Raw genomic sequence first — 16,513 nt, 5'->3', positions numbered from 1 at the left:
TGGGTGCAGAGAGTGCGAGAGGGAAAACAGGGGTAAGGGTCCCAATGAGAAGGATGTCCATCTTACTGACATTAAGGGAGAGATCGGTGGATGCACACCAATCCTGAATCGCAGATAGACAATCAGGAATGAGAGAGAGAGGAGAGGAGTCTGTGGGGAGCCTGAAGGAAAGCTAAGTGTCATCTGCATAAGAGGAGAAGGTAGAGATCAGGTGGGCCAAAAGGGCCAAGAAGAGGTTGAAAAACCAGGGTGAGAGGATGGAGCCCTGGGGAACGCCACAGGTATATAGAGATATGGTGGAGAGAAAGGGACCAAGGTGCACCTGGGAGGGGCAGTCCAAGCGGAAGGAGGTCAGCCACTCAAGGGCCTGATCCATGATGGCCAGGTTCTCATGGAGTCGATTAATCAGGATGGCGTGGTTGACCATGTCGAAAGCAGATGAAATATCAAGGAGGATGAGGACAGAAGGAATACTGTAATCAAGGTTAGAGAGCAGATATTCACAGGTGTTCAGGAGAACAGTTTCCATGCCTCTGGCATCTCTGAAGCCAGACTGATGGTCATGGAGACAACCAATAGATTCAGTGTGGAGAGTAAGCTGGAAGATGGCCAGTCTTTTTCCAACAGTTTGCCCAGTAAAGGTGTGATAGATATTGGGCGATAGTTTTCCAGGCAGGCAGGAAAGGCAGACGGCTTCTTGAGGAGTGGGTGCACAAGAGAGTGCTTAAGGCGAGAGGGGAACATTCCGGTGGTGAAAGAGTGGTTACAGAAATCAGCCAAGGCTGGAGCGAGGGTGTCAATATGGTCCTTGATGGTTCTAGAGGAGCAGGGGAGTCCCTGTTTGGACAACACTTTCAAAGATCGGACTTGGCTAGAAACCTCATCAGGTATTTGTAACGCTCACCTGGCTCCCACGGAGGCGCTGGTCTAGTCTGGGTTGCTGTGGCCTCTTCAAGCGTGATGCGCAGAACTCGGACCACCGATTGAACAGGACCCCCAAATCTTGCTTGTCTGGCCCGTAGGAATATCCTTCTGCAGATGAGAAAGGGGATTAACTGTCTGCAGAATAGTGTGCTTGCTCCCCCCTTTCCCCCTTCGTTCTTCTCTGACTTCCTCCAAAACCCCCGGTTTAAGCTCACCTTATGGTTTGGAAGGATGAACTCTCCATCCTGCTTCTGGTGCAGGGGCGCGCGTTCGTCCAGTTACTTCACTGGTTTTCAGAATGGCACTGGCAAAATCCACTTGACTTTTCGGAGCGATACGCCGTAAGTATGAAGATTCAAAAGTTCAAGTGTGAGCCTCTTCTTATGTTGTCTTCCTAACCTGTGATCTGTCCTTTATTTCAGGTGCAGAACGAAGGCGATGCGTTGAGGGGTTAAATTGCTGATGGTAAAATCAGGTGAGTTAGTGATGAGGGCGACCCCTCTAAATGTCTTTATAATTCCCCAGTAATGTCTTTTGTCCTTTCCCCATAGGGGCCGGGGTGCGATACCTGCCAACGAAGCGGCGCTGACCCGAAATGTGGAATGGTTCACCAAGAAAAGCCGGTAAGTATTATGGCTGAAAATTTGGCTTTCCTCCTGTGTTCCCTCTGCTCACCTTTTGTCTCTTCTTCTCTCCCCTAGGTGCAGAGATGTGGCGACTGGTGCTGACAGCTGCGATGGAGCCGGGAGATGTCTCGAGGACAGGTGAGTGAAGCGCGGCGCTACAGCGAGCAACGCAATGCTTTTAAATGGAAGTCTTTCTTCAAGAATGCTGGCGTGAAGATTCCGGATGCAGGTAAGAAGTTTGAATAAGTTCTTGGTTTTCACCTTTCTCTTCTCTTCTTTCTTTACAGGTGTTCCAGGTTCGAGGCGGGCGTGGCTGGAGTCCAGGTGCAGGAGCAGACACGGTGAGCGTTCAGCTGCTGGGATGCAGAACAACGCGAAGCACGTGTGGCTGTCCGGGCGTGGCTTAAATAGCCTTGGAAGAAGTCCCAGGTAAGTATTCCTCCACAGCCCCACCCAAGTAACAAAATAGTCCCTTCAGTAAAATAGTCCCTCCTAAGACTCATTTGGCTTGGGTCTTCATGCAGCATGGTCTGCATCAGGTGAGTATGCAGCATGGTCTGCATCAGGTAAGTGCACCAAACACTTTCCTTTATGAGCCTGGCGCCTATGGCGCCAGGACTGATGTCCAACATGAGCCTGGCGCCAAAGGCGCCAGTACAGAGTCCAAAGAGCCCCTATAAGGGGCCGCTGGGCTTTTACCCGGGGGCATGATGCCTGCTCCCGGGGGTGCTGGGCCTGGACTGGTGCTCCGGGGGTAAGCATCATGACAGTATTGTTAGAGAGAAAGAGGAGAAAAGAGGAAGAGATCTAGAGCTGGCCAATGGAGGGCCAAGAGAGGAAGAGGGAGAGGAGATGGGGGACTGGATGTCCTGAGTTCTAGCAGAGAAGTGAGAGAACAGAGCCATACAGAGGGCCTGGGAGGGAACAGGAGAGGTAAAGACTGCAACAGGATTGACCAGTTACTTACATATTTTAAAGAGGTTGGCCGTGTTGTTAGGGGCCACAGAGACACAGGCTTGAATGTGTGTTCTCTTCTTGATGAGTGTTATTGCTTCGACTGGCATTTTGATGCAACCAGTCTAGGTATGTCTAAATGTGGCCTGGCATGCTTTACTGTAATGTTATTACACTGGTCTACATTGTGCAGCCAGTTGGACATGTTTTCATTGTAGCATGGCATTTTTAATAGCAAAGTATTAATGTTCCTGTGCACTGCTGGTTACTTGCATGTATTGGATTGGTGTTACCCTACAAAACCATTGCAAACACTCTGGCTTTTCAGCCAAATTTTCTCAGAAAGTGTGCTGTATATTGCATTAAAACACATACTTATATCTTTCCCCTAGTGCAGTGTGTGGCATACCCCTTCAACTGCACATTCGTGCGTATTGTGCAAGCGTGATAATCTAGGCCGGCCAAGTGTAGCGCGACCCGTGATTTGTTGCTGAGTTGAGGGGGGGACCCCCTCAGAATGGCTCGCAGGGGGCCCCCACATTTTGTGTTACGCCACTGGCTCCGGGTCACGCGAAAGGGGAATTACCGGGCCTGCCAAGGTCGGAATGGCCCAGTAATTCTCCTTTCGCAGGACCTGGAGCCGGACTCGAGTTTGGAGGTAGCCATGCCGGTATAAACGGCATGGCTACCTCCAACCTCGTAATGAGGCCCATTGTTAATAAAATGCAAATTCTCCAAAACAATGCGCTCAGAGCAGCACTTGGCATACCTGGAAGAGAGCACATATCGGAGCTGAGGACACAGAAGAAATGGCTCTCCATTAATGACAAAATTATGCTCAAAAACTGTCTTGCTAACCCATAAATGTCTCAATGAAGCTGCCCCACTTTACCTCATGGAGAGATATGTCAGAAAATCTACTTCACGCCCTACCAGGACAGCCAACTAATTCTGTCTGGTTGTGCCTAGATTGAAACAAAAACAAAGCGGGGGGGAGCAGCTTCCCTGTTATGGCGGTGCAGCTCTGGAACACACTTCCTCCCTCCTTGAGAGTGGACCAACCTTTCCCTAACTTTAGGCAAAAGACTATAAACTGGCTCGTAGCTAAGGACCTCTGACATTCCTGGATAGTCTAAGCTCTCTCAACTGCTGATATTTGACTCTCTGGCACTGTAACCATCACTACTGTCTTATATTGTATGTTCTTCTGCACCTACATTGCACTATCCTGTGCATTGACATGTATATACTCTTTGTTTTACTATGTATAAATTAACTGTAAATATTGTATTGTAACCTTTCCTAACTGTATCAACAGTAACACATGCCGAAAGTATACTTTTAACCTGTGCAAATGCGCCCAGATACCTTTCGGTTCGGTGTGCAATACAAATTAATAAACAAACAATATGTGGGGGCACATTTGCCTTTGAGGAGGACTACTTATGCATCCTATTCTACGAAGACTGTCTTGGGCGGCTTTCAGAAGCTGGACAAGACAATTGTGCAAGAGGCTGATTGTGCTCCTATCCTGAAAGATATGCACCTTCAGGGAATTGCTTATTGGACCTATGCTTTGATGAGGTACCACTATGGCTATCAGACAATGGTCTCTGGCAGGTGTCGTTTGCATCTGAGAAATTGTCACTCTGAAGAATCTGAGAAAGTAATGGCCTTGAAGCTCCTTTTTGTGGGTCCCATGTTGTTTGGGGCCTTGCTGGATGGCATGGTGGATAAGGTATTTAAAGCAGGCAAACATGCAGTTAAGCTCCAATGGAAAAACAGGGAATATCACTGATCTCAGTGTACTGGTATTCACAAATCTGGCAAGTCTCTGTCTTCCTCCCAACCTAGGCACAGACAGACAGGGAGTAAGGTGATTGTGATTCTTCCAGGTTCTGTTTACTGCAGGAAGGGCAGAAGTACTGAGGGCAGAGGATGCCTGTGGGGGGTTTTCTTTGCTATTTATTAATTTATTCAGCGCGTGGGAATGGTGGTCGTCCGATCCATGGGCCAATTGAGTGGTGTTGTTTGAATACAAGATATAATACCTGGTTCTTCCCCCACAATTGGGGCCCATCATCATGGCATGAGCCGGGGGCAGGCTCAAGAAACTGGCGCTTTAACAAGAGGACCTGGTGTTGTACTAGAGGGCCAAAAAGCGAGTCCCGAGGACCTGTGTAGGTCAGGGTTTCTATTCCATTATCTTTTTAGTGAGTAAGGGACTGGGCAAGTTCTAGATGGTGATGGGTTAGAGGAATCTCACCGGTATGTGGTCAGATACCATTTTAACATGCAGACACTACAGAAAATCATTCCCCTATAAAAGAAGGGGGACTTCCTGGCCTCCGTTAACCTCCAGGATGCGTATATACATATCCTGATCAAGAGACCTTGCAATTCACAGTGGTGAGGCACCACTTCCATTTCGTGGTTCTTCCATTTGGGTTTCGGACTACCTAGAGGGTGTTGACCATACCTGAATGATTGGCTGGTGAAGGTGTCCTCAAGGATTCAGATGTACAGTCCACATGCTCTCATGTTTGCAGGATTTGACATTTATGGAGGCCCAGTTTCAGCCAGACTTGGGGAGGTTCGTTCCTCTGATGAAACAAAAGGAACATCTTCATGACTTGCTGCAGAGATTGGCTAAGATGGAGATGGTTACAACCAGAATGCTGCTCCAGGATCAGGGGTGCATGGCATCTTGCTTGTTAGTGGTGGGGCGAGGCTGCATCTAAGGCATCTGGTGTCCCATATGCATCAACACTGGTGTCCAGCCTCTCTAGAGTTTGAGACTCTATTGCCTGTAAACTGGCTCTGAGAGACAGCTTTTAATGTCTGGTAGGATTTTGAAATGCTGCATAAGGGTTTATCACTGGTGCAATCAGTGCCAATTATTCTTACCACTGATGGCAGTGGCACAGGGAGGGGAGCTGCTCTCTGGGAGCTAATGTATCAGGAGGTGTTGCCCCAGGAGGAGAAGGTGCATTCTTCCAGTTAGCTTTTTCTTTCTCTGGGCCTCAGGCGGCAGCCATCACTTGCATGTTAAGCTGCTCTTGTCCCCCTAACTCTCCATTATGGAGTCATTGCTGCACACTCGACCCTCTCCAGTCTGTTCCTGTCCCTCCTTCCTTCCTTCCTTCCTCCCTTCCTCCCAATCAGACCCCTGTGCAACCTAATTGGTGTCTGCTCTGGCCATGTGACTGGAATTGAAGAAGGGTTTTGGAGCGTACTCTCTTTGCACTGCAACCAGGCCTTCTTTTCGTCCGGGCCTCTGGCAGCAACCACCACCTGCACGGTAAACTGCCCTCTGTCTCCTGCCTCTCCACCATGGATTTCCCGCTGCACATCCTGACTGTCTCCAGTCTGCTCCCATCACTGCTTTCTCCCCTCCTCCCAACCCGCCCCCTGTGCGACCTGATTGGTGTCCGCTCCAGCAATGTGACCAGAATTGAAGAAGTGTTTTGGAGCTTACTCTCTGTGCGAGGCATCCAGGCCTTCTTTTGCTCTGGGCCTCTGGCAGCAGTCACCAACTGCATGGTAAACTGCCCTCTGCCCCCTGCCTCTCTACCATGGAGTCCTCGCTGCACACCCCAACCCTCTCCAGCCTGTTGCCATCCCTCCTTCCTCCCCTGCTCTTAACCCACACCCTGTGCGCACCTGATTGGTGTCTGCTCCAGCCATGTGACCGGCATTGTCCTCTTCTAAGGCCTCCCCAAGGCAGCCTTGCCCTGGCAGCCGGCCAAGGGCCAGAAGCAAAGGGCAGCTCTCTTCTGTGCAGCACCCATTCCTGTTTGCCCCTGTTTGCCCGTGGAAGCGTGACAACAACGAACTCTGTTGCCACAACCAGGTAAACTGGTAGGGGTTGGGAACAGAAAAATATATAAGGGGCGCCTGCTTTTGAGTCTGTGGTCTATCAGGCAAAGCGATAAAACTAATGAAAATTAGACCATCCAGACCAGAGATGACAACTGATTACTCTTTCAATTTATGACACTGGCAGCAGCTGATCCCATTGGCAACATATCATACACTGTAACAATGCTCTTCCGCGCAGGGCAGTGTCACCCGGTGCCCATTCAAGCTTTCTGTTTTGGCACACGGTAACCGAGCAAAGGAACCAATCACACAACACCAGGTGGAACCTGCAGACTCACAGTCTGACTGAACCGACAGCCCGGACAATTTTGCGAGCTCCATTACGCCAACTGAGACGTACAACGTGAAACTCATTATTAGAGATCTCTCGCGCCGGGATTTACTCCACCGAACCGACACGCCAGCCACTGAAAAAATCAGAGGAGACCTAGGCCTCTTTGCCTTACCCACACCCCCACTCTTCTATGAGACCACACAGATTTGGCGATCTTCTCTTGTCCTGAAGAAGGTTGAACATAATACACAAAGGGAAGTCATTGCCCACTTTAAGAACTCAACCGAAACATGTCGACAAACAGTTTTTCTATCCTCTGAATGTTGACAGATGGACACATTGTAAATTAATCGAGTGTGAAAACCAAGAAACGGTTTAATTGCCATTGTTATTGTGATATGAACAAAATATCATTTTTTCTATCGTTTGTGAATGTGATGAATGCATGAAGAAGTTGTGAATGAAGTTTGTTTGGAGGGATGTGTTTGTTTTCTAAGTTCAAAGAGCCATATTTTATATGAATATATTTTTCATTGTGTAATTTGACATATGGGTTGTTGCAAAATAAATAGTTAACGATTACAAATTGAAAGAGTAATCAGTTGTCATCTCTGGTCTGGATGGTCTAATTTTCATTAGTCTTAGGGGTTGGGAACAGCCATAACTGTGCTCCAGAAATCCCCACCACTTTGAATATACCACAAATACCCAAACCTAACATAATACTGTAAGTGTTGCTCTTAGATGGTTTCTGAGGGTGGGCAAGGTGCCACACTCAGATGTATTGTCATGATGCCTACCCCGGAGCACCAGGCCAGGCCCAGCACCCCCGGGAGCAGGCATCATGCCCCCGGGTAAAAGCCCAGTGTCCCCTTATAGGGGCTCTGTGGACTCTGTCCTGGCGCCGTTGGTGCAAGGCTCATGTTGGACATCAGTCCTGGCGCCATAGGCGCCAGGCTCATAAAGGAAGGTGTTTTGTGCACTTACCTGATGCAGACCATGCTGCAAGATTCAGGCCTCCCTGATACCTGAAAGGGACTATTTTTTCATTGGGACTATTTTGCCACTCGGAGTGGCCAGGGAAGGATACTTACCTGGAACTACTTTGGGGGCTTTTTAAGCCACGCTCAGACAGTAGCTCACGCTTCGCGTTGTTCTGCATCCAAGCAGCTGAACGCTCACCGTGTCTGCTCCTGCATCTGGTCTCCAGCCACGCCCGCCTCGATCCTGGAACACCTGTAAGGAAAGAAGAGAAGAGAAAGGTGAAAACCAAGAATTTTATCAAACTTCTTACCTGCATCCGGAACCTTCACGCCATCGTTCCTGAGAAAAGACTTTCATTTAAAAGCACTGCGTTGCTCGCTGCAGCGCCGCGCTTCACTCACCTGTCCTCGGGAGTTCTTCTGGCTCCACCGCGACTGTCTGCACTGGTCGCCACATCTCTGCGCCTAGGGGAGAGAAGAAGAGACAAAAGGTGAGCAGAAGGAACATATGAGGAAAGCCTAATTTTCCGCCATAACACTTACCGGTCTTCTGTTGGTGGACCATTCCTCATTTCGGGTCGGCGCTGCTTCGTTGGCAGGTACCGCACCCCGGCCCATATGTGGAAAGGACAAAAGACATTACTGGAGGAATATAAAGACATTAAGAGGGATCGGCCCCATCGCTAACTCACCTGAGTTTACCATCGGCAATTCAATCCCTCAACGCATCGCCTTCATTCTGCACCTGAAATAAAGGACAGATCACAGGTTAGGAAGGCAACAGAAAAGGAGGCTCTACACTTGAACTTTTGTAATCTTCATACTTACAGCGTTCCGCTCGGAAAAGTCAAGTGGATTTTGCCAGCGCCATTCTGAAAACCAGTGAAGTAACTGGACAAACACGCGCCCCTGCACCAGAAGCAGGATGGAGAGTTCATCCTTTCAAACCATAAGGTGAGCTTCAACCGGGGATTTCGGAGGAAGTTAGAGAAGAACGAAGGGAGGAAGGGGGAAGCAAGCACACTATTCTGCAGACTGTTAATCCCCTTTCTCATCTGCAGAAGGATATTTCTATGGGCAAGACAAGCAAGATTTGAGGGTCCTGTCCAGTCGGTGTTCCGAGTTCTGCGCATCACGCTCGAAGAGGCCACAGCAAACGAGACTAGACCAGCGCCTCCGTGGGAGTCAGGTGAGCGTTACAGAACGTGAAGCCTTCCTACAAATTCCCACCCAGGCGCTATGGAAACTTCTGAGACTGATCAGTTGGCCCAACTACTGGGGGAATTACGGGCCGAAGTACACGCCGCTCGTCAAGAGACTAATGCTCTCAGGAGGGAAGTGATTGTATCAAAAGAAAGAACTGATGACCTGGTTAGACAGTTTTTGCAAGGTCAAGCTGGACACACTCCTTCTGCCTGATTCCGGGGGGAACCCCGCTCCTGTGGTTCCCAGTAACCCTGTGCAGATTAATCTACCTGAAACATGCCGCTGGCCCCACCCGAACGCTTTGCTGGGGACCCCAAACGATTTGCCGTATTCATGAATCAGTGTCGTTTGCACTTCCTATGCAGACCTGGGGCCTTCCCTAATGACCAGACCAAGGTAGCCTTTGTATTGTCATATCTCAGCGGCTCTGCTGCCGATTGGTCAGTTCCACTGGTTACTCAAGATGACCCGATTCTCCATGATTTTCAAAGATTTCAAGCAAGCATGGAAAGGTTATTTGCTCGACACTCTCAGGGGCAGGCTCTGGATGATGAACTCCTATCCCTGCGACAGGGCAATCAGGACCTCCTATCCTACATTGCAACCTTTAATAGACTAATTGTGGAAACTGGGTGGCCAGAGGATAAAAGAATCATGTTATTTTATCAAGGTCTACGTGGAGAACTTAAAGATGTCCTGGCCCAAGTTGTAAATCCGCCCCAAGAATGCACAGAATATATAGACTTAGTGGTCCAATTGGATCACAGACTTCAAAACAGAAAAGCAGATCGGTCCAAGTTTGAGACCCGGGTGTTGGTCAAGACCCACGCTAACCCCAAGGGTGCTGATGTCTCTGAGCCTATGCAAATCGGAGGGGTTAAAGGACCTTTAACTCAAAAGGAACGTGAAAGAGGACGGCAGATGCAATTATGTCTTTATTGTGGGTCCTCTGGACACTTTCTACGAGATTGCCCGGCAGAACCGCCCAAGAAGGTGGTAGGAGCCGCTGATAAAAACCATGAAGACTCTGTTTCGGAAAACGACCACACCCGACAAGTGTAGGGGTCCGCTTGCCGAGCTTGAAAATTAACTCTCAGACCTCGCATTTCATTGTGCCAATGGTCCTCGTAGATCCGGAACAGCCTAAGCGGTTGCATGCAATAAAGGCATACATCGATAGTGGGGCTACAGGAAATTATGTGGATCATGAATTGGTCTCTGGGATTAACCGCCCTCTGCGTCCTAAAACCAGCAAAGATGTCATCACCACAGTCGATGGAACCGAAATTGCCTCTGGACCGGTAACACATTCCACTGCTGAGGTGACACTTATAGGTCCGGACGGCCATCGGGAGGCAGTTGTGTTTGATGTAATCAAGGCTCCACAGTTTCAGATAATTCTCGAAATCCCTTGGTTAGAGACACATAATCCTCGAATTGATTGGCAAGTGAAGAGAATAACCTTCCCGGATTGTGCACAAACCTGCTACCCAGAAAATCTGAAGATTAGTCTAGCGTCTGTAACCTCTGTCTCCATGCAACTTCCTTCTGGAATACCAAGACTTTCAGGACGTCTTCCAAAAGGAACAGGCCAACACGTTACCTCCCCACAGATCGTACGATTGCCAAATCGATTTGGTGCCCGGTGCACAACCCCCTTGTAGCAGGATTTATGCCCTTACTGAACCTGAGAATATGCATTTGAGACAATATTCAGATCAATACCTAGCCAATGGTTTCATCGCCCGTCAAAGTCTCTGGCATCCTCGGCTTTGTTCTTCGTGCCCAAAAAAGAAGGCGACCTTAGAACTTGTATCGACTACCGCGCATTGAACCAGATAACTGTTAAAAACCGTTACCCTCTGCCTCTGATCCCTGAACTCCTTGACCAGGTGAAGGACGCTTGCGTATACACCAAGCTAGATCTCCGGGGGGCTTATCATCTGGTGCGAGTAAAAGAAGGCGACAAATGGAAAACGGCCTTCCGTACAAAATATGGATTATTCGAATACCAGGTGATGCCTTTCGGGTTGTGCAACACGCCTGCTGCCTTCCAATTCTTCATGAACGATGTCCTTCGGGAACTCATCAATGTTTGTGTTGTCGTATATATCGATGACATTCTTGTGTACTCCTCTTCGGAATATGATCACAGAAAGCATGTCAGGGCCGTCCTTGAGAAATTGCGCCAGCACAAACTGTTTGCAAAGCTGGAAAAGTGTGTTTTCCATACCACCGAGGTTGAGTTTCTTGGATTCATCCTGACACCTAAAGGGGTCCGAATGGACTCACGAAAAGTGGATGCCATCCTGAAATGGCCATCACCTAGTTCGGTGAAAGGTGTCCAAAGCATGCTTGGTTTTGCTAATTTTTATCGCATATTTATCCCGGAATTTTCACGTGTGGTACAACCCATCACTGCACTCTTGCGAAAAAATAAACGCTTCGAATGGACCGAGGAAGCCGAACAGGCCTTTCAGGAATTCAAAGCTAAATTCACGTCCGCACCTATTTTGAAGCACCTGCATCCCGATCTCCCATATATAGTCGAAACCGACACGTCCAGGTTAGCCATGGGAGCTGTCCTGTCTCAGAGAGACCCTGAAACCAACCAACTGCACCCCGTAGAATTTTGGTCCAGAAAGTTCTCGCCGCCTGAGGTAAATTATGCAATCACCGACAAGGAATTATTAGCCATTAAGTCCGCCTTTAAGGCTTGGCGGCATTATCTTCTTGGCGCCAGGCATACCATCACCGTGATCACTGATCACCGAAACTTACAATATTTAAAAACTACCAAGGCTCAATCGTCACGTCAGCTCCGATGGGCTTTGTTCTTTGCTGAGTTCGATTTTGTAATCACTTACCGCCCCGGCTGTTAGAATGGCAAAGCGGACGCGCTATCTCAAATAGGAATGGGAGAAATAGACACAAACTCAGAACCTGTACCGATAATTCCCGAACAAAGAATTTTGGGGATAACCTCTTTACAAACCCTTGAAGACATTCAAGCACGAGTAAACAACTCCTGGACTCTACCGCCTTGCAGGATTGGATCCAAAGGGGGTCTTACTTTTCAGTCAACGATGGCCTAACTTACTTCCAAGGACGCTTATTTCTGCCAGAAAAGGAATTGCAAGAACTGGTTATTTCCCGTCATCATGATACCCTGATGGAAGGACATCCTGGCATTGCCAAAACTGAGGAAAAAATTAAACGACAATTCTGGTGGCCTTCCTGGCGAAAGGATATTAAATCTTTCGTTATGTCCTGTGGAGTTTGCGCCCAAAACAAAGGCCAAAAGACAAAACCCGCCGGTCTTCTTCAACCCTTAGACATTCCACCAGCACCTTGACACACCTTGTCACTAAATTTTATCACGGACCTGCCCCCTTGTAATGGATACAATACTATTCTGGTTGTGGTGGATTTATTTTCCAAGATGGCCCATTTTATTCTGTTGAAAGGATTACCTTCAGCTTCTGTCCTAGCCAAGGAATTCCTCGAAAATATCATCCATTTGCATGGATTCCCGTCCATACTAGTCTCCGACCGGGGAAGCCAGTTTATTTCTCATTTTTGGAGAAAGTGTTGTCAACTGGCACAAATTGACGTAAGACTCTCAACCAGCCACCACCCACAGACCGATGGTCAGACGGAGAGAACGAACCAGACCCTTGAACAATACCTACGATGTATGTTGCACCAATCGGAGGGTAATTGGAAGGATATTTTATGGGTGGCCGAATATGCATACAATAACTCGGTACACTCTGGAACTGGACAAAGCCCCTTTTATACCCTATGTGGACATCACCCTCGTACTTCAGACCTGGACTCACCTCTGAGCCTTGAAATGCCCACAGTGGACCATTTGCATTCCACAATAACTCAAGCCTTCAAGGATGCAACTGCACATTTGCAACAAGCGAAAGGGAAATACAAAAAGAATGCGGATCTGCATCGGAGTGAGGCGCCTCCATACCAAATAGGGGATCAAGTATGGTTGGCTACCAAACACTTATTGCTCAAGGGACCTCGAACTTTTAATCCAAGGTATTTGGGCCCTTACTCGATCAAAGCTATAATTAACCCAGTGGCAGTCAAGCTCGATCTACCAGCTAACATGCGGATTCACCCCGTTTTTCATGTGTCACTTTTGAAACCAGTGCAACCAGGAACCAGATTAATAAAGCCACCAGAACCAATCCAGATAGATGGGGAGCCTGAATTCGAGATGAAGAACATTTTGGATTCTAAGATCTCAAAATTTTCTATCTAATTGATTGGAAAGGGTACGGGCCTCAGGAAAGGTCTTGGGAACCCAGCAACCACGTACATGCACCTCGGCTGGTAAAAAGGTTCCATCGGAATTTCCCAAACAAACCGAAACCTCCAGAGGGAACGACCTTGGGAGGGGCCTTGGGGGGGAGTGCTGTCATGATGCCTACCCCCAGAGCACCAGGCCAGGCCCAGCACCCCCGGGAGCAGGCATCATGCCCCCGGGTAAAAGCCCAGCGGCCCCTTATGGGGGCTCTGTGGACTCTGTCCTGGCGTCGTTAGCGCCAGGCTCATGTTGGACATCAGTCCTGGCGCCATAGGCACCAGGCTCATAAAGGAAGGTGTTTTGTGCACTTACCTGATGCAGACCATGCTGCAAGATTCAGGCCTCCCTGAGACCTGAAAGGGACTATTTTTTCATTGGGACTATTTTGCCACTCGGGCGTGGCCAGGGAAGGATACTTACCTGGAATTACTTTGGGGGCTATTTAAGCCACGCCCAGACAGTAGCTCACGCTTCGCGTTGTTCTGCATCCAAGCAGCTGAACGCTCACAGTGTCTGCTCCTGCATCTGGTCTCCAGCCACGCCCGCCTCGATCCTGGAACACCTGTAAGGAAAGAAGAGAAGAAAAAGGTGAATACCAAGAATTTTATCAAACTTCTTACCTGCATCTGGAACCTTCACATAATATGTTTAAATAGGTATAAAGAATCCCTATTAACATGAAAACATCCTACTCCACCAACGGGGATATAGATATATGTAATACAATAAAGAGCAAGATGATACGTGTTGTTTACTTGCCTCCAACCCCCTCACACAGGAACTCTATAAGGTTTTCCAGCATCACTAGTCCTGAAAAAATGGACCGTCTGCTATAACTGATTTACACAAATGTATAACAAGTTTATTATTCAAATAATTCAAACTGAATTTAAACAAAAAACACTACCCTCACCTAACACAGTGTACTAAACATTAAAAAACAAATATAAAACAAATATAAAACATCAGATAACTTATTTATACGACACAGAAGATATCACATAACACACAAAAAAAAAAAAAAATCTCAATGTGTCACTAAAACAACAAGCATCCCAACATGTTTCTGTTCTTAACTGCCCAGTTCAGGCGAACATTCTTCAGGGGATACATTTAAAAGCATCCACTAATCTCTTCCACACCGTGTTGAAAGGGTAGATTCAGGCACCCAAGAGGGTAATCGAGTGCTGGCCGAGTATGTTTGAATGCTGCAAGTGGAGTGAATAAACCCCTCCGTGTGTATAGATTGACTCTGTACTTTATTGCTTGATCGTATGGATGTTTCCATTTCAACTTGTTCATTACTGAATTGTGAATTGCAGTCTTGATCCCTACATTTGTGGAGGTGTGGCGATACTCTAGCGGACTGTGACGCTTTGTTGAAGTATTGATTTCTCATTTGGAGGGAAACCAGCAAATTTGTCATCCTGTGACGTGCTTTGAAGTTTCACCATTTAAAGGCTTGGAGGTTGTTTTCCTTTTACCCTCTTGGGTGCCTGAATCTACCCTTTCAACACGGTGTGGAAGAGATTAGTGGATGCTTTTAAATTTATCCCCTGAAGAATGTTCGCCTGAACTGGGCAGTTAAGAACAGAAACATGTTGGGATGCTTGTTGTTTTAGTGACACATTGAGATTTTTTTTTTTTTGTGTATTATGTGATATCTTCTGTGTCGTATAAATAAGTTATCTGATGTTTTATATTTGTTTTATATTTGTTTTTTAATGTTTAGTACACTGTGTTAGGAGAGGGTAGTGTTTTTTGTTTAAATTCAGTTTGAATTATTTGAATAATAAACTTGTTATACATTTGTGTAAATCAGTTATAGCAGACGGTCCATTTTTTCAGGACTAGTGATGCTGGAAAACCTTATAGAGTTCCTGTGTGAGGGGTTGGAGGCAAGTAAACCACACGTATCATCTTGCTCTTTATTGTATTACATATCTGGAACCTTCACGCCAGCGTTCCTGAGAAAAGACTTTCATTTAAAAGCACCGCGTTGCTCGCTGCAGCGCCGCGCTTCACTCACCTGTCCTCGGGAGTTCTTCTGGCTCCACCGCGAATGTCTGCACCGGTCGCCACATCTCTGCGCCTAGGGGAGAGAAGAAGAGACAAAAGGTGAGCAGAAGGAACATATGAGGAAAGCCTAATTTTCCGCCATAACACTTACCGGTCTTCTGTTGGTGGACCATTCCTCATTTCGGGTTGGCGCCGCTTTGTTGGCAGGTACCGCACCCCGGCCCCTTTGGGGAAAGGACAAAAGACATTACTGGAGGAATATAAAGACATTAAGAGGGATCGCCCCCATCGCTAACTCACCTGAGTTTACCATCGGCAATTCAATCCCTCAACGCATCGCCTTCATTCTGCACCTGAAATAAAGGACAGATCACAGGTTAGGAAGGCAACAGAAAAGGAGGCTCTACACTTGAACTTTTGTAATCTTCATACTTACGGCGTTCTGCTCGGAAAAGTCAAGTGGATTTTGGCAGCGCCATTCTGAAAACCAGTGAAGTAACTGGACAAACACGCGCCCCTGCACCAGAAGCAGGATGGAGAGTTCATCCTTTCAAACCATAAGGTGAGCTTCAACCGGGGATTTCGGAGGAAGTTAGAGAAGAACAAAAGGGGAAGGGGGGAGCAAGCACACTATTCTGCAGACTGTTAATCCCCTTTCTCATCTGCAGAAGGATATTCCTATGGGCCAGACAAGCAAGATTTGAGGGTCCTGTTCAGTCGGTGTTCCGAGTTCTGCGCATCACGCTTGAAGAGGCCACAGCAACCCAGACTAGACCAGCGCCTCCGTGGGAGTCAGGTGAGCGTTACATGTATGTGGGGGATAGGCAATGTATTGCACTTAGAAAAACTATTGGGGGTGTGTAATGTATTGCACCTAGATGAATTTTGGGGATAGGCAATGTATTGCACTTAGAAGGATTATTGGGGGTAGGCAATGTATTGCACTTAGAAGGATTATTGGGGGTAGGCAATTTATTGCATTTAGATGGATTAATAGGGGATAGGCAATGTATTGCACCTAGATGGATTTTAGGGATAGGCAATGTATTGCACTCTGAGGTATTGGGGGTAGTCAATGTATCACACTTAGATTGAATTTTGGGGATAGGTAATGTATTTGCACTTGGATAGATTTTGGGGATGGGCAGTGTATTGCACTTGAATGGATTGTGGGGTTGGGCAATGCATTGCACTTAGAACAATGATTAGGGGTAGGCAATGTATTGCATTTAGATGAATTATTGGGGGTTGGCAAAGTGTTTCACTTAGATAGACTTTGGGTATAGGCAATGTATTGCACTTAGATGTATGTGGGGGG

Source organism: Ambystoma mexicanum, chromosome 3q (assembly GCF_040938575.1).
Source record: "Ambystoma mexicanum isolate Mex_15411 chromosome 3q, UKY_AmexF1_1, whole genome shotgun sequence".
Taxonomy (NCBI): Eukaryota; Metazoa; Chordata; class Amphibia; order Caudata; family Ambystomatidae; genus Ambystoma; species Ambystoma mexicanum.
The sequence above is the reverse complement of the archived record's forward strand: the minus strand, read 5'-3'. Positions refer to the sequence as shown.